The sequence below is a fragment of the Centropristis striata genome, chromosome 3 (assembly GCF_030273125.1).
Source record: "Centropristis striata isolate RG_2023a ecotype Rhode Island chromosome 3, C.striata_1.0, whole genome shotgun sequence".
Lineage (NCBI taxonomy): Eukaryota > Metazoa > Chordata > Actinopteri > Perciformes > Serranidae > Centropristis > Centropristis striata.
The window spans coordinates 27,963,157-27,984,176 of NC_081519.1; the positions used below are offsets into that span (position 1 = coordinate 27,963,157).

At 42.1% G+C, this 21,020-nt stretch overlaps 24 non-coding genes across 24 annotated transcripts; all 24 read left to right on the forward strand.

Annotated features, from left to right (window-relative positions):
* Positions 1-1,370: 1,370 nt before the first annotated feature.
* trnaf-gaa (transfer RNA phenylalanine (anticodon GAA)) lies at positions 1,371-1,443 on the forward strand. Its single transcript has one exon. It is a non-coding gene; the product is annotated as a tRNA-Phe (tRNA).
* Positions 1,444-3,102: 1,659 nt separating this feature from the next.
* On the forward strand, positions 3,103-3,175 carry trnaf-gaa (transfer RNA phenylalanine (anticodon GAA)). Its single transcript has one exon. It is a non-coding gene; the product is annotated as a tRNA-Phe (tRNA).
* Positions 3,176-4,221: 1,046 nt separating this feature from the next.
* Positions 4,222-4,294, forward strand: trnaf-gaa (transfer RNA phenylalanine (anticodon GAA)). The gene has a single exon. It is a non-coding gene; the product is annotated as a tRNA-Phe (tRNA).
* Positions 4,295-5,339: 1,045 nt separating this feature from the next.
* Positions 5,340-5,412, forward strand: trnaf-gaa (transfer RNA phenylalanine (anticodon GAA)). Its single transcript has one exon. It is a non-coding gene; the product is annotated as a tRNA-Phe (tRNA).
* A 576-nt stretch (positions 5,413-5,988) lies between these two features.
* Positions 5,989-6,061, forward strand: trnaf-gaa (transfer RNA phenylalanine (anticodon GAA)). The gene has a single exon. It is a non-coding gene; the product is annotated as a tRNA-Phe (tRNA).
* A 362-nt stretch (positions 6,062-6,423) lies between these two features.
* On the forward strand, positions 6,424-6,496 carry trnaf-gaa (transfer RNA phenylalanine (anticodon GAA)). The gene has a single exon. It is a non-coding gene; the product is annotated as a tRNA-Phe (tRNA).
* Positions 6,497-7,534: 1,038 nt separating this feature from the next.
* Positions 7,535-7,606, forward strand: trnaf-gaa (transfer RNA phenylalanine (anticodon GAA)). Its single transcript has one exon. It is a non-coding gene; the product is annotated as a tRNA-Phe (tRNA).
* Positions 7,607-8,138: 532 nt separating this feature from the next.
* Positions 8,139-8,211, forward strand: trnaf-gaa (transfer RNA phenylalanine (anticodon GAA)). Its single transcript has one exon. It is a non-coding gene; the product is annotated as a tRNA-Phe (tRNA).
* Positions 8,212-9,438: 1,227 nt separating this feature from the next.
* Positions 9,439-9,511, forward strand: trnaf-gaa (transfer RNA phenylalanine (anticodon GAA)). The gene has a single exon. It is a non-coding gene; the product is annotated as a tRNA-Phe (tRNA).
* Positions 9,512-10,557: 1,046 nt separating this feature from the next.
* trnaf-gaa (transfer RNA phenylalanine (anticodon GAA)) lies at positions 10,558-10,630 on the forward strand. Its single transcript has one exon. It is a non-coding gene; the product is annotated as a tRNA-Phe (tRNA).
* Positions 10,631-11,675: 1,045 nt separating this feature from the next.
* Positions 11,676-11,748, forward strand: trnaf-gaa (transfer RNA phenylalanine (anticodon GAA)). The gene has a single exon. It is a non-coding gene; the product is annotated as a tRNA-Phe (tRNA).
* Positions 11,749-12,543: 795 nt separating this feature from the next.
* Positions 12,544-12,616, forward strand: trnaf-gaa (transfer RNA phenylalanine (anticodon GAA)). The gene has a single exon. It is a non-coding gene; the product is annotated as a tRNA-Phe (tRNA).
* Positions 12,617-13,214: 598 nt separating this feature from the next.
* trnaf-gaa (transfer RNA phenylalanine (anticodon GAA)) lies at positions 13,215-13,287 on the forward strand. The gene has a single exon. It is a non-coding gene; the product is annotated as a tRNA-Phe (tRNA).
* Positions 13,288-14,325: 1,038 nt separating this feature from the next.
* Positions 14,326-14,397, forward strand: trnaf-gaa (transfer RNA phenylalanine (anticodon GAA)). Its single transcript has one exon. It is a non-coding gene; the product is annotated as a tRNA-Phe (tRNA).
* A 532-nt stretch (positions 14,398-14,929) lies between these two features.
* Positions 14,930-15,002, forward strand: trnaf-gaa (transfer RNA phenylalanine (anticodon GAA)). Its single transcript has one exon. It is a non-coding gene; the product is annotated as a tRNA-Phe (tRNA).
* Positions 15,003-15,364: 362 nt separating this feature from the next.
* Positions 15,365-15,437, forward strand: trnaf-gaa (transfer RNA phenylalanine (anticodon GAA)). Its single transcript has one exon. It is a non-coding gene; the product is annotated as a tRNA-Phe (tRNA).
* An 839-nt stretch (positions 15,438-16,276) lies between these two features.
* Positions 16,277-16,349, forward strand: trnaf-gaa (transfer RNA phenylalanine (anticodon GAA)). Its single transcript has one exon. It is a non-coding gene; the product is annotated as a tRNA-Phe (tRNA).
* A 427-nt stretch (positions 16,350-16,776) lies between these two features.
* On the forward strand, positions 16,777-16,849 carry trnaf-gaa (transfer RNA phenylalanine (anticodon GAA)). The gene has a single exon. It is a non-coding gene; the product is annotated as a tRNA-Phe (tRNA).
* Positions 16,850-17,462: 613 nt separating this feature from the next.
* trnaf-gaa (transfer RNA phenylalanine (anticodon GAA)) lies at positions 17,463-17,535 on the forward strand. Its single transcript has one exon. It is a non-coding gene; the product is annotated as a tRNA-Phe (tRNA).
* A 417-nt stretch (positions 17,536-17,952) lies between these two features.
* On the forward strand, positions 17,953-18,024 carry trnaf-gaa (transfer RNA phenylalanine (anticodon GAA)). The gene has a single exon. It is a non-coding gene; the product is annotated as a tRNA-Phe (tRNA).
* Positions 18,025-18,640: 616 nt separating this feature from the next.
* trnaf-gaa (transfer RNA phenylalanine (anticodon GAA)) lies at positions 18,641-18,713 on the forward strand. Its single transcript has one exon. It is a non-coding gene; the product is annotated as a tRNA-Phe (tRNA).
* Positions 18,714-19,326: 613 nt separating this feature from the next.
* On the forward strand, positions 19,327-19,399 carry trnaf-gaa (transfer RNA phenylalanine (anticodon GAA)). Its single transcript has one exon. It is a non-coding gene; the product is annotated as a tRNA-Phe (tRNA).
* Positions 19,400-19,826: 427 nt separating this feature from the next.
* Positions 19,827-19,899, forward strand: trnaf-gaa (transfer RNA phenylalanine (anticodon GAA)). Its single transcript has one exon. It is a non-coding gene; the product is annotated as a tRNA-Phe (tRNA).
* A 613-nt stretch (positions 19,900-20,512) lies between these two features.
* On the forward strand, positions 20,513-20,585 carry trnaf-gaa (transfer RNA phenylalanine (anticodon GAA)). Its single transcript has one exon. It is a non-coding gene; the product is annotated as a tRNA-Phe (tRNA).
* The last annotated feature ends 435 nt before the right edge of the window (positions 20,586-21,020 follow it).

A 21,020-nucleotide genomic window follows, 5' to 3' on the forward strand; every position in this document is an offset into this window, starting at 1 on the left:
TAGCCTCCAATGATGAAGTGAATACAGGAAGTTTAACTAGTTTAACTGTTTGCTTTGAACATTTTCCCCTGTTTTTTTTCATTAACACCTTTCCTGCATCTCCAACGATTAGGGCAGCCATCATTAAAACCCCACCCTTGAGGGAAAAAACAATACTTCAGAGGGCAGATGTCAGACGGATTAGGAAGGATCCCTGTTGTTGTGTGAGCAGCTGAACAGGACTTGTTTTTGGGCAAGTGGGCGGTAGTCTATTGCAAACTTGAGCTTTTGAGCAACTGACTGTTAGCAGTCTGACTGTGCCTCTTCCTTTGTTTCTTTCTGTATATGTTCAATTAATAGGTTTCATTCATGGTTCCATGTATGGACAAGCCAGTCTGACTGCGCATCTTCCTTTCTTTCTTCCTGTATATTTTCAAGTAATAAGTTTCATCCATGGCTCCAGGTGAGGACAAACCATTCTCACTTTAAGTTTCTAGCCTCCAATGATGAAGTGAATACAGGAAGTTTAACTAGTTTAACTGTTTGCTTTGAACATTTTCCCCTGGTTTTTTTCATTAACACCTTTCCTGCATCTCCAACGATTAGGGCAGCCATCATTAAAACCCCACCCTTGAGGAAAAAAACAATACTTCAGAGGGCAGATGTCAGACGGATTAGGAAGGACAATTTCCTTGATTGAAAAAGGACGTCAATTGTGCCACTGAACTGAAGATATTTGTGTGGTGTGTTCGATCGTGGTCAGAATTTGGCTTTTTGTGCCGAAATAGCTCAGTTGGGAGAGCGTTAGACTGAAGATCTAAAGGTCCCTGTTGTTGTGTGAGCAGCTGAACAGGACTTGTTTTTGGGCAAGTGGGCGGTAGTCTATTGCAAACTTGAGCTATTGAGCAACTGACTGTTAGCAGTCTGACTGTGCCTCTTCCTTTGTTTCTTTCTGTATATGTTCAATTAATAGGTTTCATTCATGGTTCCATGTATGGACAAGCCAGTCTGACTGCGCATCTTCCTTTCTTTCTTCCTGTATATTTTCAAGTAATAAGTTTCATCCATGGCTCCTAGTGAGGACAAAGCATTCTCACTTTAAGTTTCTAGCCTCCAATTATGAAGTGAATACAGGAAGTTTAACTAGTTTAACTGTTTGCTTTGAACATTTTCCCCTGTTTTTTTTCATTAACACCTTTCCTGTATCTCCAACGATTAGGGCAGCCATCATTAAAACCCCACCCTTGAGGAAAAAAACAATACTTCAGAGGGCAGATGTCAGACGGATTAGAAAGGACAATTTCCTTGATTGAAAAAGGACGTCAATTGTGCCACTGACCTGAAGATATTTATGCGATGTGTTCGATTGTGGTCAGAATTTGGCTTTTTGTGCCGAAATAGCTCAGTTGGGACAGCGTTAGACTGAAGATCTAAAGATCCCTGGTTTGATCCCGGGTTTCGGCAGCTGGACAAGAGATGTTTCAGCAGCTGGATACGGGTGTTTGTTGTGTGGGCAGCTGAACAGGACTTGTTTTCGCCAACTGCATGGTAGTCTTTTGCAAACTTGAGCTTTTGAGCAAATGACTTCCTTTGTTTGTTTTTGTATATGTTCAATAAATATGTTTCATTCATGGTTCCATGTATGGACAAGCCAGTCTGACTGCGCATCTTCCTTTCTTTCTTCCTGTATATTTTCAAGTAATAGGTTTCATCAATGGCTCCTGGTGAGGACAAACCATTCTCACTTTAAGTTTCTAGCCTCCAATGATGAAGTGAATACAGGAAGTTTAACTAGTTTAACTGTTTGCTTTGAACATTTTCCCCTGTTTTTTTTCATTAACACCTTTCCTGCATCTCCAACGATTAGGGCAGCCATCATTAAAACCCATCCCTTGAGGGAAAAAACAATACTTCAGAGGGCAGATGTCAGACGGATTAGGAAGGATCCCTGTTGTTGTGTGAGCAGCTGAACAGGACTTGTTTTTGGGCAAGTGGGCGGTAGTCTATTGCAAACTTGAGCTTTTGAGCAACTGACTGTTAGCAGTCTGACTGTGCCTCTTCCTTTGTTTCTTTCTGTATATGTTCAATTAATAGGTTTCATTCATGGTTCCATGTATGGACAAGCCAGTCTGACTGCGCATTTTCCTTTCTTTCTTCCTGTATATTTTTCAAGTAATAGGTTTCATCAATGGCTCCTAGTGAGGACAAACCATTCTCACTTTAAGTTTCTAGCCTCCAATGATGAAGTGAATACAGGAAGTTTAGCTAGGACTGTTTGCTTTGAACATTTTCATATGTTTTTTTTCATTAACACCTTTCCTGTATCTCCAACGATTAGGGCAGCCATCATTAAAACCCCACCCTTGAGGGAAAAAACAATACTTCAGAGGGCAGATGTCAGACGGATTAGGAAGGACAATTTCCTTGATTGAAAAAGGACGTCAATTGTGCCACTGAACTGAAGATATTTGTGTGGTGTGTTCGATCGTGGTCAGAATTTGGCTTTTTGTGCCGAAATAGCTCAGTTGGGAGAGCGTTAGACTGAAGATCTAAAGGTCCCTGTTGTTGTGTGAGCAGCTGAACAGGACTTGTTTTTGGGCAAGTGGGCGGTAGTCTATTGCAAACTTGAGCTATTGAGCAACTGACTGTTAGCAGTCTGACTGTGCCTCTTCCTTTGTTTCTTTCTGTATATGTTCAATTAATAGGTTTCATTCATGGTTCCATGTATGGACAAGCCAGTCTGACTGCGCATCTTCCTTTCTTTCTTCCTGTATATTTTCAAGTAATAAGTTTCATCCATGGCTCCTAGTGAGGACAAAGCATTCTCACTTTAAGTTTCTAGCCTCCAATTATGAAGTGAATACAGGAAGTTTAACTAGTTTAACTGTTTGCTTTGAACATTTTCCCCTGTTTTTTTTCATTAACACCTTTCCTGTATCTCCAACGATTAGGGCAGCCATCATTAAAACCCCACCCTTGAGGAAAAAAACAATACTTCAGAGGGCAGATGTCAGACGGATTAGAAAGGACAATTTCCTTGATTGAAAAAGGACGTCAATTGTGCCACTGACCTGAAGATATTTATGCGATGTGTTCGATTGTGGTCAGAATTTGGCTTTTTGTGCCGAAATAGCTCAGTTGGGAGAGCGTTAGACTGAAGATCTAAAGATCCCTGGTTTGATCCCGGGTTTCGGCAGCTGGACAAGAGATGTTTCAGCAGCTGGATACGGGTGTTTGTTGTGTGGGCAGCTGAACAGGACTTGTTTTCGCCAACTGCATGGTAATCTTTTGCAAACTTGAGCTTTTGAGCAACTGACTTCCTTTGTTTGTTTTTGTATATGTTCAATAAATATGTTTCATTCATGGTTCCATGTATGGACAAGCCAGTCTGACTGCGCATCTTCCTTTCTTTCTTCCTGTATATTTTCAAGTAATAGGTTTCATCAATGGCTCCTGGTGAGGACAAACCATTCTCACTTTAAGTTTCTAGCCTCCAATGATGAAGTGAATACAGGAAGTTTAACTAGTTTAACTGTTTGCTTTGAACATTTTCCCCTGTTTTTTTTCATTAACACCTTTCCTGCATCTCCAACGATTAGGGCAGCCATCATTAAAACCCCACCCTTGAGGGAAAAAACAATACTTCAGAGGGCAGATGTCAGACGGATTAGGAAGGATCCCTGTTGTTGTGTGAGCAGCTGAACAGGACTTGTTTTTGGGCAAGTGGGCGGTAGTCTATTGCAAACTTGAGCTTTTGAGCAACTGACTGTTAGCAGTCTGACTGTGCCTCTTCCTTTGTTTCTTTCTGTATATGTTCAATTAATAGGTTTCATTCATGGTTCCATGTATGGACAAGCCAGTCTGACTGCGCATTTTCCTTTCTTTCTTCCTGTATATTTTTCAAGTAATAGGTTTCATCAATGGCTCCTAGTGAGGACAAACCATTCTCACTTTAAGTTTCTAGCCTCCAATGATGAAGTGAATACAGGAAGTTTAGCTAGGACTGTTTGCTTTGAACATTTTCATATGTTTTTTTTCATTAACACCTTTCCTGTATCTCCAACGATTAGGGCAGCCATCATTAAAACCCCACCCTTGAGGGAAAAAACAATACTTCAGAGGGCAGATGTCAGACGGATTAGGAAGGACAATTTCCTTGATTGAAAAAGGACGTCAATTGTGCCACTGAACTGAAGATATTTGTGTGGTGTGTTCGATTGTGGTCAGAATTTGGCTTTTTGTGCCGAAATAGCTCAGTTGGGAGAGCGTTAGACTGAAGATCTAAAGGTCCCTGGTTCGATCCCGGGTTTCGGCAGCTGCACAAGAGATGTTTCAGCAGCTGGATTGGGATGTTAGATGTGTGGGCAGCTGAACAGGACTTGTTTTCGGCAACTGGATGGTAGTCTTTTGCAAACTTGAGCTTTTGAGCAACTGACTTCCTTTGTTTGTTTCTGTATATGTTCAATAAATATGTTTCATTCATGGTTCCATGTATGGACAAGCCAGTCTGACTGCGCATCTTCCTTTCTTTCTTCCTGTATATTTTCAAGTAATAGGTTTCATCAATGGCTCCTGGTGAGGACAAACCATTCTCACTTTAAGTTTCTAGCCTCCAATGATGAAGTGAATACAGGAAGTTTAACTAGTTTAACTGTTTGCTTTGAACATTTTCCCCTGTTTTTTTTCATTAACACCTTTCCTGCATCTCCAACGATTAGGGCAGCCATCATTAAAACCCCACCCTTGAGGGAAAAAACAATACTTCAGAGGGCAGATGTCAGACGGATTAGGAAGGATCCCTGTTGTTGTGTGAGCAGCTGAACAGGACTTGTTTTTGGGCAAGTGGGCGGTAGTCTATTGCAAACTTGAGCTTTTGAGCAACTGACTGTTAGCAGTCTGACTGTGCCTCTTCCTTTGTTTCTTTCTGTATATGTTCAATTAATAGGTTTCATTCATGGTTCCATGTATGGACAAGCCAGTCTGACTGCGCATCTTCCTTTCTTTCTTCCTGTATATTTTCAAGTAATAGGTTTCATCAATGGCTCCTAGAGAGGACAAACCATTCTCACTTTAAGTTTCTAGCCTCCAATGATGAAGTGAATACAGGAAGTTTAGCTAGGACTGTTTGCTTTGAACATTTTCACATGTTTTTTTTCATTAACACCTTTCCTGTATCTCCAACGATTAGGGCAGCCATCATTAAAACCCCACCCTTGAGGGAAAAAACAATACTTCAGAGGGCAGATGTCAGACGGATTAGGAAGGACAATTTCCTTGATTGAAAAAGGACGTCAATTGTGCCACTGAACTGAAGATATTTGTGTGGTGTGTTCGATTGTGGTCAGAATTTGGCTTTTTGTGCCGAAATAGCTCAGTTGGGAGAGCGTTAGACTGAAGATCTAAAGGTCCCTGGTTCGATCCCGGGTTTCGGCAGCTGCACAAGAGATGTTTCAGCAGCTGGATTGGGATGTTAGATGTGTGGGCAGCTGAACAGGACTTGTTTTCGGCAACTGGATGGTAGTCTTTTGCAAACTTGAGCTTTTGAGCAACTGACTTCCTTTGTTTGTTTCTGTATATGTTCAATAAATATGTTTCATTCATGGTTCCATGTATGGACAAGCCAGTCTGACTGCGCATCTTCCTTTCTTTCTTCCTGTATATTTTCAAGTAATAGGTTTCATCAATGGCTCCTGGTGAGGACAAACCATTCTCACTTTAAGTTTCTAGCCTCCAATGATGAAGTGAATACAGGAAGTTTAACTAGTTTAACTGTTTGCTTTGAACATTTTCCCCTGTTTTTTTTTCATTAACACCTTTCCTGCATCTCCAACGATTAGGGCAGCCATCATTAAAACCCCACCTTTGAGGAAAAAAACAATACTTCAGAGGGCAGATGTTAGACGGATTAGGAAGGACAATTTCCTTGATTGAAAAAGGACGTCAATTGTGCCACTGAACTGAAGATATTTGTGTGGTGTGTTCGATTGTGGTCAGAATTTGGCTTTTTGTGCCGAAATAGCTCAGTTGGGAGAGCGTTAGACTGAAGATCTAAAGGTCCCTGGTTCGATCCCGGGTTTCGGCAGCAGGACAAGAGGTGTTTCAGCAGCTGGATGGGGACGTTTGGCAAAGTCATTACCTTGTTGTGTGAGCAGCTGAAAAGGACTTGTTTTTGGGCAAGTGGGCGGTAGTCTATTGCAAACTTGAGCTTTTGAGCAACTGACTGTTAGCAGTCTGACTGTGCCTCTTCCTTTGTTTCTTTCTGTATATGTTCAATTAATAGGTTTCGTTCATGGTTCCATGTATGGACAAGCCAGTCTGACTGCGCATCTTCCTTTCTTTCTTCCTGTATATTTTAAAGTAATAGGTTTCATCAATGGCTCCCGGTGAGGACAAACCATTCTCACTTTAAGTTTCTTCGATCGTGGTCAGAACTACGCTTTTTGTGCCGAAATAGCTCAGTTGGGAGAGCGTTAGAATGAAGATCTAAAGGTCCCTGGTTCAATCCCGGGTTTCGGCAGCCTGACAAGAGATGTTTCAGCAGCTGGATTGGGATGTTAGTTGTGTGGACAGCTGAACAGGACTTGTTTTCGGCAACTGGATGGTAGTCTTTTGCAAACTTGAGCTTTTGAGCAACTGACTTCCTTTGTTTGTTTCTGTATATGTTCAATAAATATGTTTCATTCATGGTTCCATGTATGGACAAGCCACTCTGACTGCGCATCTTCCTCCAGACAGATAAGGTTAACACCTTTCCTGAATCTCCAATGATCAGGGCAGCCATAATTAAAACCCCACCCTTGAGGGAAAAAACAATACTTCAGAGGGCAGATGTCAGACAGATTAGGAAGGACAATTTCCTTGATTGAAAAAGGACGTCAATTGTGCCACTGAACTGAAGATATTTGTGTGGTGTGTTCGATCGTGGTCAGAATTTGTCTTTTTGTGCCGAAATAGCTCAGTTGGGAGAGCGTTAGACTGAAGATCTAAAGGTCCCTGTTGTTGTGTGAGCAGCTGAACAGGACTTGTTTTTGGGCAAGTGGGCGGTAGTCTATTGCAAACTTGAGCTTTTGAGCAACTGACTGTTAGCAGTCTGACTGTGCCTCTTCCTTTGTTTCTTTCTGTATATGTTCAATTAATATGTTTCATTCATGGTTCCATGTATGGACAAGCCAGTCTGACTGCGCATCTTCCTTTCTTTCTTCCTGTATATTTTCAAGTAATAAGTTTCATCCATGGCTCCTGGTGAGGACAAAGCATTCTCACTTTAAGTTTCTAGCCTCCAATGATGAAGTGAATACAGGAAGTTTAGCTAGGACTGTTTGCTTTGAACATTTTCTTATGTTTTTTTTTCGTTAACACCTTTCCTGAATCTCCAATGATTAGGGCAGCCATCATTAAAACCCCACCCTTGAGGGATAAAACAATACTTCAGAGGGCAGATGTCAGACGGATTAGGAAGGACAATTTCCTTGATTGAAAAAGGACGTCAATTGTGCCACTGAACTGAAGATATTTGTGTGGTGTGTTAGATCGTGGTCAGAATTAAGCTTTTTGTGCCGAAATAGCTCAGTTGGGAGAGCGTAGACTGAAGATCTAAAGGTCCCTGGTTTGATCCCGGGTTTTGGCGGCTGGACAAGAGGTGTTTCAGCAGCTGGATGGGGATGTTTGGCAAAGTCATTACCTTGTTGTGTGAGCAGCTGAACAGGACTTGTTTTTGGGCAAGTGGGCGGTAGTCTATTGCAAGCTTGAGCTTTTGAGCAACTGACTGTTAGCAGTCTGACTGCGCATCTTCCTTTCTTTCTTCCTGTATATTTTCAAGTAATACGTTTCATCCATGGCTCCAGGTGAGGACAAACCATTCTCACTTTAAGTTTCTAGCCTCCAATGATGAAGTGAATACAGGAAGTTTAACTAGTTTAACTGTTTGCTTTGAACATTTTCCCCTGGTTTTTTTCATTAACACCTTTCCTGCATCTCCAACGATTAGGGCAGCCATCATTAAAACCCCACCCTTGAGGAAAAAAACAATACTTCAGAGGGCAGATGTCAGACGGATTAGGAAGGACAATTTCCTTGATTGAAAAAGGACGTCAATTGTGCCACTGAACTGAAGATATTTGTGTGGTGTGTTCGATTGTGGTCAGAATTTGGCTTTTTGTGCCGAAATAGCTCAGTTGGGAGAGCGTTAGACTGAAGATCTAAAGGTCTCTGGTTCGATCCCGGGTTTCGGCAGCTGGACAAGAGGTGTTTCAGCAGCTGGATGGGGACGTTTGGCAAAGTCATTACCTTGTTGTGTGAGCAGCTGAACAGGACTTTTTTTTGGGCAAGTGGGCGGTAGTCTATTGCAAACTTGAGCTTTTGAGCAACTGACTGTTAGCAGTCTGACTGTGCCTCTTCCTTTGTTTCTTTCTGTATATGTTCAATTAATAGGTTTCATTCATGGTTCCATGTATGGACAAGCCAGTCTGACTGCGCATTTTCCTTTCTTTCTTCCTGTATATTTTTCAAGTAATAGGTTTCATCAATGGCTCCTAGTGAGGACAAACCATTCTCACTTTAAGTTTCTAGCCTCCAATGATGAAGTGAATACAGGAAGTTTAGCTAGGACTGTTTGCTTTGAACATTTTCATATGTTTTTTTTCATTAACACCTTTCCTGTATCTCCAACGATTAGGGCAGCCATCATTAAAACCCCACCCTTGAGGGAAAAAACAATACTTCAGAGGGCAGATGTCAGACGGATTAGGAAGGACAATTTCCTTGATTGAAAAAGGACGTCAATTGTGCCACTGAACTGAAGATATTTGTGTGGTGTGTTCGATCGTGGTCAGAATTTGGCTTTTTGTGCCGAAATAGCTCAGTTGGGAGAGCGTTAGACTGAAGATCTAAAGGTCCCTGTTGTTGTGTGAGCAGCTGAACAGGACTTGTTTTTGGGCAAGTGGGCGGTAGTCTATTGCAAACTTGAGCTATTGAGCAACTGACTGTTAGCAGTCTGACTGTGCCTCTTCCTTTGTTTCTTTCTGTATATGTTCAATTAATAGGTTTCATTCATGGTTCCATGTATGGACAAGCCAGTCTGACTGCGCATCTTCCTTTCTTTCTTCCTGTATATTTTCAAGTAATAAGTTTCATCCATGGCTCCTAGTGAGGACAAAGCATTCTCACTTTAAGTTTCTAGCCTCCAATTATGAAGTGAATACAGGAAGTTTAACTAGTTTAACTGTTTGCTTTGAACATTTTCCCCTGTTTTTTTTCATTAACACCTTTCCTGTATCTCCAACGATTAGGGCAGCCATCATTAAAACCCCACCCTTGAGGAAATAAACAATACTTCAGAGGGCAGATGTCAGTCGGATTAGAAAGGACAATTTCCTTGATTGAAAAAGGACGTCAATTGTGCCACTGACCTGAAGATATTTATGCGATGTGTTCGATTGTGGTCAGAATTTGGCTTTTTGTGCCGAAATAGCTCAGTTGGGAGAGCGTTAGACTGAAGATCTAAAGATCCCTGGTTTGATCCCGGGTTTCGGCAGCTGGACAAGAGATGTTTCAGCAGCTGGATACGGGTGTTTGTTGTGTGGGCAGCTGAACAGGACTTGTTTTCGCCAACTGCATGGTAGTCTTTTGCAAACTTGAGCTTTTGAGCAACTGACTTCCTTTGTTTGTTTTTGTATATGTTCAATAAATATGTTTCATTCATGGTTCCATGTATGGACAAGCCAGTCTGACTGCGCATCTTCCTTTCTTTCTTCCTGTATATTTTCAAGTAATAGGTTTCATCAATGGCTCCTGGTGAGGACAAACCATTCTCACTTTAAGTTTCTAGCCTCCAATGATGAAGTGAATACAGGAAGTTTAACTAGTTTAACTGTTTGCTTTGAACATTTTCCCCTGTTTTTTTTCATTAACACCTTTCCTGCATCTCCAACGATTAGGGCAGCCATCATTAAAACCCCACCCTTGAGGGAAAAAACAATACTTCAGAGGGCAGATGTCAGACGGATTAGGAAGGATCCCTGTTGTTGTGTGAGCAGCTGAACAGGACTTGTTTTTGGGCAAGTGGGCGGTAGTCTATTGCAAACTTGAGCTTTTGAGCAACTGACTGTTAGCAGTCTGACTGTGCCTCTTCCTTTGTTTCTTTCTGTATATGTTCAATTAATAGGTTTCATTCATGGTTCCATGTATGGACAAGCCAGTCTGACTGCGCATTTTCCTTTCTTTCTTCCTGTATATTTTTCAAGTAATAGGTTTCATCAATGGCTCCTAGTGAGGACAAACCATTCTCACTTTAAGTTTCTAGCCTCCAATGATGAAGTGAATACAGGAAGTTTAGCTAGGACTGTTTGCTTTGAACATTTTCATATGTTTTTTTTCATTAACACCTTTCCTGTATCTCCAACGATTAGGGCAGCCATCATTAAAACCCCACCCTTGAGGGAAAAAACAATACTTCAGAGGGCAGATGTCAGACGGATTAGGAAGGACAATTTCCTTGATTGAAAAAGGACGTCAATTGTGCCACTGAACTGAAGATATTTGTGTAGTGTGTTCGATTGTGGTCAGAATTTGGCTTTTTGTGCCGAAATAGCTCAGTTGGGAGAGCGTTAGACTGAAGATCTAAAGGTCCCTGGTTCGATCCCGGGTTTCGGCAGCTGCACAAGAGATGTTTCAGCAGCTGGATTGGGATGTTAGATGTGTGGGCAGCTGAACAGGACTTGTTTTCGGCAACTGGATGGTAGTCTTTTGCAAACTTGAGCTTTTGAGCAACTGACTTCCTTTGTTTGTTTCTGTATATGTTCAATAAATATGTTTCATTCATGGTTCCATGTATGGACAAGCCAGTCTGACTGCGCATCTTCCTTTCTTTCTTCCTGTATATTTTCAAGTAATAGGTTTCATCAATGGCTCCTGGTGAGGACAAACCATTCTCACTTTAAGTTTCTAGCCTCCAATGATGAAGTGAATACAGGAAGTTTAACTAGTTTAACTGTTTGCTTTGAACATTTTCCCCTGTTTTTTTTCATTAACACCTTTCCTGCATCTCCAACGATTAGGGCAGCCATCATTAAAACCCCACCCTTGAGGGAAAAAACAATACTTCAGAGGGCAGATGTCAGACGGATTAGGAAGGATCCCTGTTGTTGTGTGAGCAGCTGAACAGGACTTGTTTTTGGGCAAGTGGGCGGTAGTCTATTGCAAACTTGAGCTTTTGAGCAACTGACTGTTAGCAGTCTGACTGTGCCTCTTCCTTTGTTTCTTTCTGTATATGTTCAATTAATAGGTTTCATTCATGGTTCCATGTATGGACAAGCCAGTCTGACTGCGCATCTTCCTTTCTTTCTTCCTGTATATTTTCAAGTAATAGGTTTCATCAATGGCTCCTAGAGAGGACAAACCATTCTCACTTTAAGTTTCTAACCTCCAATGATGAAGTGAATACAGGAAGTTTAGCTAGGACTGTTTGCTTTGAACATTTTCACATGTTTTTTTTCATTAACACCTTTCCTGTATCTCCAACGATTAGGGCAGCCATCATTAAAACCCCACCCTTGAGGGAAAAAACAATACTTCAGAGGGCAGATGTCAGACGGATTAGGAAGGACAATTTCCTTGATTGAAAAAGGACGTCAATTGTGCCACTGAACTGAAGATATTTGTGTGGTGTGTTCGATTGTGGTCAGAATTTGGCTTTTTGTGCCGAAATAGCTCAGTTGGGAGAGCGTTAGACTGAAGATCTAAAGGTCCCTGGTTCGATCCCGGGTTTCGGCAGCTGCACAAGAGATGTTTCAGCAGCTGGATTGGGATGTTAGATGTGTGGGCAGCTGAACAGGACTTGTTTTCGGCAACTGGATGGTAGTCTTTTGCAAACTTGAGCTTTTGAGCAACTGACTTCCTTTGTTTGTTTCTGTATATGTTCAATAAATATGTTTCATTCATGGTTCCATGTATGGACAAGCCAGTCTGACTGCGCATCTTCCTTTCTTTCTTCCTGTATATTTTCAAGTAATAGGTTTCATCAATGGCTCCTGGTGAGGACAAACCATTCTCACTTTAAGTTTCTAGCCTCCAATGATGAAGTGAATACAGGAAGTTTAACTAGTTTAACTGTTTGCTTTGAACATTTTCCCCTGTTTTTTTTTCATTAACACCTTTCCTGCATCTCCAACGATTAGGGCAGCCATCATTAAAACCCCACCCTTGAGGGAAAAAACAATACTTCAGAGGGCAGATGTCAGACGGATTAGGAAGGATCCCTGTTGTTGTGTGAGCAGCTGAACAGGACTTGTTTTTGGGCAAGTGGGCGGTAGTCTATTGCAAACTTGAGCTTTTGAGCAACTGACTGTTAGCAGTCTGACTGTGCCTCTTCCTTTGTTTCTTTCTGTATATGTTCAATTAATAGGTTTCATTCATGGTTCCATGTATGGACAAGCCAGTCTGACTGCGCATCTTCCTTTCTTTCTTCCTGTATATTTTCAAGTAATAGGTTTCATCAATGGCTCCCGGTGAGGACAAACCATTCTCACTTTAAGTTTCTTCGATCGTGGTCAGAACTACGCTTTTTGTGCCGAAATAGCTCAGTTGGGAGAGCGTTAGAATGAAGATCTAAAGGTCCCTGGTTCAATCCCGGGTTTCGGCAGCCTGACAAGAGATGTTTCAGCAGCTGGATTGGGATGTTAGTTGTGTGGACAGCTGAACAGGACTTGTTTTCGGCAACTGGATGGTAGTCTTTTGCAAACTTGAGCTTTTGAGCAACTGACTGTTAGCAGTCTGACTGTGCCTCTTCCTTTGTTTCTTTCTGTATATGTTCAATTAATAGGTTTCATTCATGGTTCCATGTATGGACAAGCCAGTCTGACTGCGCATCTTCCTTTCTTTCTTCCTGTATATTTTCAAGTAATAGGTTTCATCAATGGCTCCAGGTAAGGACAAACCATTCTCACTTTAAGTTTCTAGCCTCCAATTATGAAGTGACTACAGGAAGTTTAACTAGTTTAACTGTTTGCTTTGAACATTTTCCCCTGTTTTTTTTCATTAACACCTTTCCTGCATCTCCAACGATTAGGGCAGCCATCATTAAAACCCCATCCTTGAGGAAAAAAACAATACTTCAGAGGGCAGATGTCAGACGGATTAGGAAGGACAATTTCCTTGATTGAAAAAGGACGTCAATTGTGCCACTGAACTGAAGATATTTGTGTGGTGTGTTCGATTGTGGTCAGAATTTGGCTTTTTGTGCCGAAATAGCTCAGTTGGGAGAGCGTTAGACTGAAGATCTAAAGGTCCCTGGTTCGATCCCGTGTTTCGGCAGCTGCACAAGAGGTGTTTCAGCAGCTGGACAGGGGTGTTTGTTGTGTGGGCAGCTGACCAGGACTTGTTTTCGGCAACTGGATGGTAGTCTTTTGCAAACTTGAGCTTTTGAGCAACTGACTTCCTTTGTTTGTTTCTGTATATGTTCAATAAATATGTTTCATTCATGGTTCCATGTATGGACAAGCCACTCTGACTGCGCATCTTCCTCCAGACAGATAAGGTTAACACCTTTCCTGAATCTCCAATGATCAGGGCAGCCATAATTAAAACCCCACCCTTGAGGGAAAAAACAATACTTCAGAGGGCAGATGTCAGACAGATTAGGAAGGACAATTTCCTTGATTGAAAAAGGACGTCAATTGTGCCACTGAACTGAAGATATTTGTGTGGTGTGTTCGATCGTGGTCAGAATTTGTCTTTTTGTGCCGAAATAGCTCAGTTGGGAGAGCGTTAGACTGAAGATCTAAAGGTCCCTGTTGTTGTGTGAGCAGCTGAACAGGACTTGTTTTTGGGCAAGTGGGCGGTAGTCTATTGCAAACTTGAGCTTTTGAGCAACTGACTGTTAGCAGTCTGACTGTGCCTCTTCCTTTGTTTCTTTCTGTATATGTTCAATTAATATGTTTCATTCATGGTTCCATGTATGGACAAGCCAGTCTGACTGCGCATCTTCCTTTCTTTCTTCCTGTATATTTTCAAGTAATAAGTTTCATCCATGGCTCCTGGTGAGGACAAAGCATTCTCACTTTAAGTTTCTAGCCTCCAATGATGAAGTGAATACAGGAAGTTTAGCTAGGACTGTTTGCTTTGAACATTTTCTTATGTTTTTTTTTCGTTAACACCTTTCCTGAATCTCCAATGATTAGGGCAGCCATCATTAAAACCCCACCCTTGAGGGATAAAACAATACTTCAGAGGGCAGATGTCAGACGGATTAGGAAGGACAATTTCCTTGATTGAAAAAGGACGTCAATTGTGCCACTGAACTGAAGATATTTGTGTGGTGTGTTAGATCGTGGTCAGAATTAAGCTTTTTGTGCCGAAATAGCTCAGTTGGGAGAGCGTAGACTGAAGATCTAAAGGTCCCTGGTTTGATCCCGGGTTTTGGCGGCTGGACAAGAGGTGTTTCAGCAGCTGGATGGGGATGTTTGGCAAAGTCATTACCTTGTTGTGTGAGCAGCTGAACAGGACTTGTTTTTGGGCAAGTGGGCGGTAGTCTATTGCAAGCTTGAGCTTTTGAGCAACTGACTGTTAGCAGTCTGACTGCGCATCTTCCTTTCTTTCTTCCTGTATATTTTCAAGTAATACGTTTCATCCATGGCTCCAGGTGAGGACAAACCATTCTCACTTTAAGTTTCTAGCCTCCAATGATGAAGTGAATACAGGAAGTTTAACTAGTTTAACTGTTTGCTTTGAACATTTTCCCCTGGTTTTTTTCATTAACACCTTTCCTGCATCTCCAACGATTAGGGCAGCCATCATTAAAACCCCACCCTTGAGGAAAAAAACAATACTTCAGAGGGCAGATGTCAGACGGATTAGGAAGGACAATTTCCTTGATTGAAAAAGGACGTCAATTGTGCCACTGAACTGAAGATATTTGTGTGGTGTGTTCGATTGTGGTCAGAATTTGGCTTTTTGTGCCGAAATAGCTCAGTTGGGAGAGCGTTAGACTGAAGATCTAAACGTCTCTGGTTCGATCCCGGGTTTCGGCAGCTGGACAAGAGGTGTTTCAGCAGCTGGATGGGGACGTTTGGCAAAGTCATTACCTTGTTGTGTGAGCAGCTGAACAGGACTTGTTTTTGGGCAAGTGGGCGGTAGTCTATTGCAAACTTGAGCTTTTGAGCAACTGACTGTTAGCAGTCTGACTGTGCCTCTTCCTTTGTTTCTTTCTGTATATGTTCAATTAATAGGTTTCATTCATGGTTCCATGTATGGACAAGCCAGTCTGACTGCGCATCTTCCTTTCTTTCTTCCTGTATATTTTAAAGTAATAGGTTTCATCAATGGCTCCCGGTGAGGACAAACCATTCTCACTTTAAGTTTCTTCGATCGTGGTCAGAACTATGCTTTTTGTGCCGAAATAGCTCAGTTGGGAGAGCGTTAGACTGAAGATCTAAAGGTCCCTGGTTCGATCCCGGGTTTCGGCAGCTGCACAAGAGGTGTTTCAGCAGCTGGACAGGGGTGTTTGTTGTGTGGGCAGCTGACCAGGACTTGTTTTCGGCAACTGGATGCTAGTCTTTTGCAAACTTGAGCTTTTGAGCAACTGACTTCCTTTGTTTGTTTCTGTATATGTTCAATAAATATGTTTCATTCATGGTTCCATGTATGGACAAGCCACTCTGACTGCGCATCTTCCTCCAGACAGATAAGGTTAACACCTTTCCTGAATCTCCAATGATTAGGGCAGCCATAATTAAAACCCCACCCTTGAGTGAAAAAACAATACTTCAGAGGGCAGATGTCAGACAGATTAGGAAGGACAATTTCCTTGATTGAAAAAGGACGTCAATTGTGCCACTGAACTGAAGATATTTGTGTGGTGTGTTCGATCGTGGTCAGAATTTGTCTTTTTGTGCCGAAATAGCTCAGTTGGGAGAGCGTTAGACTGAAGATCTAAAGGTCCCTGTTGTTGTGTGAGCAGCTGAACAGGACTTGTTTTTGGGCAAGTGGGCGGTAGTCTATTGCAAACTTGAGCTTTTGAGCAACTGACTGTTAGCAGTCTGACTGTGCCTCTTCCTTTGTTTCTTTCTGTATATGTTCAATTAATATGTTTCATTCATGGTTCCATGTATGGACAAGTCAGTCTGACTGCGCATCTTCCTTTCTTTCTTCCTGTATATTTTCAAATAATAAGTTTCATCCATGGCTCCTGGTGAGGACAAAGCATTCTCACTTTAAGTTTCTAGCCTCCAATGATGAAGTGAATACACTGAACTGAAGATATTTGTGTGGTGTGTTCGATTGTGGTCAGAATTTGGCTTTTTGTGCCGAAATAGCTCAGTTGGGAGAGCGTTAGACTGAAGATCTAAAGGTCCCTGGTTCGATCCCGGGTTTCGGCAGCTGCACAAGAGATGTTTCAGCAGCTGGATTGGGATGTTAGTTGTGTGGGCAGCTGAACAGGACTTGTTTTCGGCAACTGGATGCTAGTCTTTTGCAAACTTGAGCTTTTGAGCAACTGACTTCCTTTGTTTGTTTCTGTATATGTTCAATAAATATGTTTCATTCATGGTTCCATGTATGGACAAGCCACTCTGACTGCGCATCTTCCTCCAGACAGATAAGGTTAACACCTTTCCTGCATCTCCAACGATTAGGGCAGCCATAATTAAAACCCCACCCTTGAGTGAAAAAACAATACTTCAGAGGGCAGATGTCAGACAGATTAGGAAGGACAATTTCCTTGATTGAAAAAGGACGTCAATTGTGCCACTGAACTGAAGATATTTGTGTGGTGTGTTCGATTGTGGTCAGAATTTGGCTTTTTGTGCCGAAATAGCTCAGTTGGGAGAGCGTTAGACTGAAGATCTAAAGGTCCCTGGTTCGATCCCGGGTTTCGGCAGCTGGACAAGAGGTGTTTCAGCAGCTGGATGGGGACGTTTGGCAAAGTCATTACCTTGTTGTGTGAGCAGCTGAACAGGACTTGTTTTTGGGCAAGTGGGCGGTAGTCTATTGCAAACTTGAGCTTTTGAGCAACTGACTGTTAGCAGTCTGACTGTGCCTCTTCCTTTGTTTCTTTCTGTATATGTTCAATTAATAGGTTTCATTCATGGTTCCATGTATGGACAAGCCAGTCTGACTGCGCATCTTCCTTTCTTTCTTCCTGTATATTTTCAAGTAATAGGTTTCATCAATGGCTCCTAGTGAGGACAAACCATTCTCACTTTAAGTTTCTAGCCTCCAATGATGAAGTGAATACAGGAAGTTTAGCTAGGACTGTTTGCTTTGAACATTTTCACATGTTTTTTTTCATTAACACCTTTCCTGTATCTCCAACGATTAGGGCAGCCATCATTAAAACCCCACCCTTGAGGGAAAAAACAATACTTCAGAGGGCAGATGTCAGACAGAATAGGAAGGACAATTTCCTTGATTGAAAAAGGACGTCAATTGTGCCACTGGACTGAAGATATTTGTGTGGTGTGTTCGATTGTGGTCAGAATTTGGCTTTTTGTGCCGAAATAGCTCAGTTGGGAGAGCGTTAGACTGAAGATCTAAAGGTCCCTGGTTCGATCCCGGGTTTCGGCAGCTGCACAAGAGATGTTTCAGCAGCTGGATTGGGATGTTAGTTGTGTGGGCAGCTGAACAGGACTTGTTTTCGGCAACTGGATGCTAGTCTTTTGCAAACTTGAGCTTTTGAGCAACTGACTTCCTTTGTTTGTTTCTGTATATGTTCAATAAATATGTTTCATTCATGGTTCCATGTATGGACAAGCCACTCTGACTGCGCATCTTCCTCCAGACAGATAAGGTTAACACCTTTCCTGAATCTCCAATGATTAGGGCAGCCATCATTAAAACCCCACCCTTGAGGGAAAAAACAATACTTCAGAGGGCAGATGTCAGACGGATTAGGAAGGACAATTTCCTTGATTGAAAAAGGACGTCAATTGTGCCACTGAACTGAAGATATTTGTGTGGTGTGGTCAGAATTTGTCTTTTTGTGCCGAAATAGCTCAGTTGGGAGAGCGTAGACTGAAGATCTAAAGGTCCCTGGTTTGATCCCGGGTTTCGGCGGCTGGACAAGAGGTGTTTCAGCAGCTGGATGGGGATGTTTGGCAAAGTCATTACCTTGTTGTGTGAGCAGCTGAACAGGACTTGTTTTTGGGCAAGTGGGCGGTAGTCTATTGCAAACTTGAGCTTTTGAGCAACTGACTGTTAGCAGTCTGACTGTGCCTCTTCCTTTGTTTCTTTCTGTATATGTTCAATTAATAGGTTTCATTCATGGTTCCATGTATGGACAAGCCAGTCTGACTGCGCATCTTCCTTTCTTTCTTCCTGTATATTTTCAAGTAATACGTTTCATCCATGGCTCCAGGTGAGGACAAACCATTCTCACTTTAAGTTTCTATCCTCCAATGATGAAGTGAATACAGGAAGTTTAACTAGTTTAAATGTTTGCTTTGAACATTTTCCCCTGGTTTTTTTCATTAACACCTTTCCTGCATCTCCAACGATTAGGGCAGCCATCATTAAAACCCCACCCTTGAGGAAAAAAACAATACTTCAGAGGGCAGATGTCAGACGGATTAGGAAGGACAATTTCCTTGATTGAAAAAGGACGTCAATTGTGCCACTGAACTGAAGATATTTGTGTGGTGTGTTCGATTGTGGTCAGAATTTGGCTTTTTGTGCCGAAATAGCTCAGTTGGGAGAGCGTTAGACTGAAGATCTAAAGGTCCCTGGTTCGATCCCGGGTTTCGGCAGCTTGACAAGAGGTGTTTCAGCAGCTGGATGGGGACGTTTGGCAAAGTCATTACCTTGTTGTGTGAGCAGCTGAACAGGACTTGTTTTTGGGCAAGTGGGCGGTAGTCTATTGCAAACTTGAGCTTTTGAGCAACTGACTGTTAGCAGTCTGACTGTGCCTCTTCCTTTGTTTCTTTCTGTATATGTTCAATTAATAGGTTTCATTCATGGTTCCATGTATGGACAAGCCAGTCTGACTGCGCATCTTCCTTTCTTTCTTCCTGTATATTTTCAAGTAATAGGTTTCATCAATGGCTCCTAGTGAGGACAAACCATTCTCACTTTAAGTTTCTAGCCTCCAATGATGAAGTGAATACAGGAAGTTTAGCTAGGACTGTTTGCTTTGAACATTTTCCTCTGTTTTTTTTCATTAACACCTTTCCTGTATCTCCAACGATTAGGGCAGCCATCATTAAAACCCCACCCTTGAGTGAAAAAACAATACTTCAGAGGGCAGATGTCAGACAGATTAGGAAGGACAATTTCCTTGATTGAAAAAGGACGTCAATTGTGCCACTGAACTGAAGATATTTGTGTGGTGTGTTCGATTGTGGTCAGAATTTGGCTTTTTGTGCCGAAATAGCTCAGTTGGGAGAGCGTTAGACTGAAGATCTAAAGGTCCCTGGTTCGATCCCGGGTTTCGGCAGCTGCACAAGAGATGTTTCAGCAGCTGGATTGGGATGTTAGTTGTGTGGGCAGCTGAACAGGACTTGTTTTCGGCAACTGGATGCTAGTCTTTTGCAAACTTGAGCTTTTGAGCAACTGACTTCCTTTGTTTGTTTCTGTACATGTTCAATAAATATGTTTCATTCATTGTTCCATGTATGGACAAGCCACTCTGACTGCGCATCTTCCTCCAGACAGATAAGGTTAACACCTTTCCTGAATCTCCAACGATTAGGGCAGCCATCATTAAAACCCCACCCTTGAGGGAAAAAACAATACTTCAGAGGGCAGATGTCAGACGGATTAGGAAGGACAATTTCCTTGATTGAAAAAGGACGTCAATTGTGCCACTGAACTGAAGATATTTGTGTGGTGTGTTCGATTGTGGTCAGAAGTTGGCTTTTTGTGCCGAAATAGCTCAGTTGGGAGAGCGTTAGACTGAAGATCTAAAGGTCCCTGGTTCGATCCCGGGTTTCGGCAGCTGGACAAGAGGTGTTTGAGCAGCTGGATGGGGACGTTTGGCAAAGTCATTACCTTGTTGTGTGAGCAGCTGAACAGGACTTGTTTTTGGGCAAGTGGGCGGTAGTCTATTGCAAACTTGAGCTTTTGAGCAACTGACTGTTAGCAGTCTGACTGTGCCTCTTCCTTTGTTTCTTTCTGTATATGTTCAATTAATAGGTTTCATTCATGGTTCCATGTATGGACAAGCCAGTCTGACTGCGCATCTTCCTTTCTTTCTTCCTGTATATTTTCAAGTAATAGGTTTCATCAATGGCTCCTAGTGAGGACAAACCATTCTCACTTTAAGTTTCTAGCCTCCAATGATGAAGTGAATACAGGAAGTTTAGCTAGGACTGTTTGCTTTGAACATTTTCACATGTTTTTTTTCATTAACACCTTTCCTGTATCTCCAACGATTAGGGCAGCCATCATTAAAACCCCACCCTTGAGGGAAAAAACAATACTTCAGAGGGCAGATGTCAGATGGATTAGGAAGGACAATTTCCTTGATTGAAAAAGGACGTCAATTGTGCCACTGAACTGAAGATATTTGTGTGGTGTGTTCGATTGTGGTCAGAATTTGGCTTTTTGTGCCGAAATAGCTCAGTTGGGAGAGCGTTAGACTGAAGATCTAAAGGTCCCTGGTTCGATCCCGGGTTTCGGCAGCTGGACAAGAGGTGTTTCAGCAGCTGGATGGGGACGTTTGGCAAAGTCATTACCTTGTTGTGTGAGCAGCTGAACAGGACTTGTTTTTGGGCAAGTGGGCGGTAGTCTATTGCAAACTTGAGCTTTTGAGCAACTGACTGTTAGCAGTCTGACTGTGCCTCTTCCTTTGTTTCTTTCTGTATATGTTCAATTAATAGGTTTCATTCATGGTTCCATGTATGGACAAGCCAGTCTGACTGCGCATCTTCCTTTCTTTCTTCCTGTATATTTTCAAGTAATAGGTTTCATCAATGGCTCCTAGTGAGGACAAAGCATTCTCACTTTAAGTTTCTAGCCTCCAATGATGAAGTGAATACAGGAAGTTTAGCTAGGACTGTTTGCTTTGAACATTTTCACATGTTTTTTTTCATTAACACCTTTCCTGTATCTCCAAC